Source organism: Schistocerca serialis, chromosome 1, assembly GCF_023864345.2.
Source record: "Schistocerca serialis cubense isolate TAMUIC-IGC-003099 chromosome 1, iqSchSeri2.2, whole genome shotgun sequence".
Lineage (NCBI taxonomy): Eukaryota > Metazoa > Arthropoda > Insecta > Orthoptera > Acrididae > Schistocerca > Schistocerca serialis.
The window spans coordinates 531,951,361-531,955,359 of NC_064638.1; the positions used below are offsets into that span (position 1 = coordinate 531,951,361).

The window sequence follows — 3,999 nt, forward strand, 5'->3', positions numbered from 1 at the left end:
GAAAAAAAAAATCATTTGCGTTGACTTGATGTTGCTGCGATAATTAAATCGCTCACACCACTCAGATGTTTTTGCTTGGGTCAAAGCTTCCTCTTCAAAAGCCGTCCTTAGAATTCAATCAGTTTCAACTGAAATTTATCAGAACCTAAAAGAAAACTTAATTTCTTCTTCAAGTCATCAATTTTGAAATTCGCAGACAGTGTTCAGAAATCAGGAACAATGCTCAGACTGCTGCACTCACACTCACGCTACGTCATATACTAGTCTAGACTAGCCGTTGAAGGACGCAGCTAGAGACGCGTAATGATGCAAGTTTGATTGCTTATTCTTTGGCTGCGTATTCAGTCTATCAGAAATTTTGGGTAGTACTCCGTATGTGACAATTGCAACGAAACACAGATTAGCTTGGCCTCTCCACAAGGACGTCACACAAAATCAAAACGCGCTACACATTTTTCTAAAACACATCAACAAAAATGCAAAAAAATGTACAAAAAGATATACTTAAGTACAAAATTAAACAAACAGAAAAACTGAAACAAAGGTGCAATGTTAAGACACTGGACAATCTCTGGAGGACGGTGGTTTAGCCTCTCGGCTGGTCATCCACGTTAGATTTTCAAATGAGTTCCCTAAAATCCTTAACTTAATTATAACTTGTATCTTGCTTAGCTAAAAACGTGACAGGCGAAGTAAAGAAGCAGCTGATTAGAAAGCATGAGAAGTAAAGTACTTAAGTCAATCATCTTGTAAGATGTTGATTTGATCTGTAGCATGGCTAGTTATCTATTCTGACACACGTATTTTCTTCTTGGTACGAAGTACTTACATCAGTTATGAAGTTCTAATACAAACGCATTAGATCCTGGCGGGAAAGGAAATACAGCCAAATTTCATTCACATGCTGCGATGCTAATACGTAGTCGGCATTTGGTCGATTGGCTGGAGCGTGTTTCATCGTGTTATTCAATTGTCATTGTTACCCATGTACTTGCAGGTCTGAGAACTCGTGATTGCCTGGAAGTATTTTACTAATAAGCATTAAAGATGGTCAGTAAATTGAGTTCTTTATTCCAAAATAATATACCGAAACATGTAAATGTCTCTTGGGCACTCCTAGCTACGTTTAAGGTCGACAATAGTCCCACCCAAACGGGAGGGCGTGCAGTTTCACCCTCTGTCAGCTACATATTCGCACAGCAAGCATACGGCTTTTGTGTCACTAAAGAGAAAGTAGCCAAAACTACTGAATTTATATAAATTTTCCTTCCTGCTGCCTACAGTAGAAATCCTTCTTTTTTATCCTTCTCATTTACAGTAATAAAATAGAGCAGATAAAACCCTAGAACTGGAATAAATCTGCGGCCTCATCCTCAAAATGTACCATCTTTTACACGCGCTGAACAATCGGTTTTACACGACACTGTAAGTGCACCTTAGCGCCATAGGAGACACAAATACCAGAACACGTATGAAATGATTGTTATTTAAACTGGACTATACCGGGCGAGGAGCTGCTGGACTCGCATTCAGCAGGGCTACGGTTCAAAATCAGCCTTAGGCTATCTAGATTTAGGTCTTCTGTCATTTTCCTAAATAACTCCTGGAAAATGTACGGTTGGCTTCATTGCGAGGACACGGCCGATTTCATTCCCTATCCTTGAAATATTTCGAATTTATATTCCGTCTCTCCTTTACTTGTACTGCTTTCAGTAAACTGGCATGGAAACTCTCAATATTTCCTCCATATGTTTGGTTAATACTTTAAATTTACTGACGATAAATTTTTGGAAAGAACCTTATTGTATGAACACTCTCGATGATACGTGCACAGGAATGATATTGACTGGTTCGATACCGGTAAGACATTTGAAAAAAAAAAAAAAAAAAAAACAGCGATTTAAGGTTAGTCACTATATACTGAAGTTAAGCTCTAGACTTGATGCAGTGGTTAGCAAGCAAGGAACAGGGAATGGAGAAATGACAGGCTACAAAAAACATGTCACACAAATAAAAATTCAGTTAATTGTAACAAGTTTTGCAAACAATTATTATGAACTTCTTTTAAATTCGTGAAATTTGACAGCCTCAGATGAATGTAATTATTTATGACCATCCAAAAAGATCAACAAAGGTTTAGTATTTCAGATTGATGGATATTAAGCTGTCACGCTATACAGGTGGTTCTGTTTCAAACCAAATTCAATAAAACAGAGAAACATTCAAGCGCTATTAGAACAGTCAGAAATAATTTCAGTTAACAGATGTTCCTGAATGATAAATCGGGCATGAATAAACATATCCGCTGACACCTGTAAACACAGCAGATCGTTACGGGCAGCGGGTAACAGCAAAACTTTACTTACCGTATTTTATGCGGTCAGAAGCAGATGACCGCGTGACGTCTGCAAGACTCAGAGCCACAGCAAGTCTTGCCTTACCCCACCCATCAGTCTCTTACTAGGTCTTCCCACGGATCTGATGCCTCGTGGGATCCAGTCCATTGCAAATTTTGAGCCATCTCGTTTCTTTCATTCTAACTAAGCACCCAGCGCCCTTGAGACTTTTCGTCAGTCCAACCATGTAAGACTCCTTGCATATACTGCCGATCAAAAGTTTTGATCAAGAATGATTAAACTATATATTTTATTTTAATTTACAAACACATCTTGTAAACTAAATAGACCAACAAATTAAGTATTTGATCTCTGCGTCATTAGCTACAATACAAAGTAATTTAGATTTTAGCATCTTCAAACTACCCACTGCTAGCCCTCAAATGAACTGCCAAATTCTTCACTTCTGGACATAAAATTTTGAAACTGTTGCAGTCCAACATCTCTGTAAATTATTCCATAAGTCTTCAACATTAGATGACCTAACTTTCTTACCAACCTTCATCCCAAAAGAGTTCAATGGGATTTAAGTCAGTTGAGTCACTTGACCAAACCATATTCTTCAGTTCCCTACATTTCTCTTTCCTTTTGATATATCTCTGATATATCTTCTACACGATTTAGAAGCGTATTTGAGATCACTGTCCTGTTGCAGAACGAATTCACGATCAATAAGTCTCTTGTCAGATGGAACTGCGTTGTTCAACAACACCCCTCGATATCATTTCATCTTTAATCACGCATTAATTATCATCCTCAAAACAACCCCCAAACCATGACCAATCCCCCATCATGTTTCACCAATGACGGCACATACTGACTCTTCATACGTTCTCCACGAAATTGACGAACAAACATTCGACAACGGGTTCCAAATACTTCAAACTTAGATCAGTCCCTGAATAAATATTGGACCAATGTTGCATTCTCCAGTGTTTATGTTAATGTACCTACTGCAATATTTTCGTCTTATTTCGCTGCGTAATAAAGGGTTTTTTGCCACTATGCCACGGTCTAGGGATAGAGTTTTAGGTTAATAATCAAAACGTCCTCGGTCCCGGGTCGAAACCCGCCACCGCTTAAATTTTCGTTAGTAATCAGCATTGGCGCCCGAAGACTACCGTCATAAGAAGACACCCTCATTCTGCCAACGGCCATGTCAAAGAGGGCGGAGGGGCGGACAGAGGTTCAGGGTGCTCTCTTGTCCTTGGGGTGGGAAACTGCCCTTAAAGGCGGAAGAACCAGCAATGATCAACGGCATCAGTGTGCTCCCTGCCGCCGTTGGATAAGCAGCTGCAGCAGCAAGTCGTATACTCTTAGCTCATTTATTTGTTACATAGTTTAATTCTTAATTCCTTTGCATGTTTTTGGTACTTGCATTGTTTAATTCATAAATTTCGGGCGTATTATAGTATTTTAGAGTGTAGCATCGCGTTTTAGTACCTGAATAATGTAAAATTGCTTAGTCACCTTCCGCCGCCGAGCAGTGTGTCAGCAGTGCGCAAGTAGCAGCATTACTGCATCTGTTAGGCAATCTTGTATTTTAATAACCGTTTAAATTTTGTGTCGAATTGCTTGTGCTCTCTGTCGATTAGTTCAGACG

General features: G+C 39.2%; 1 pseudogene; it reads left to right on the forward strand.

The window, feature by feature from the left end:
• The first annotated feature begins 362 nt into the window (after nucleotides 1-362).
• LOC126424666 (U6 spliceosomal RNA) lies at nucleotides 363-457 on the forward strand (annotated as a pseudogene).
• The last annotated feature ends 3,542 nt before the right edge of the window (nucleotides 458-3,999 follow it).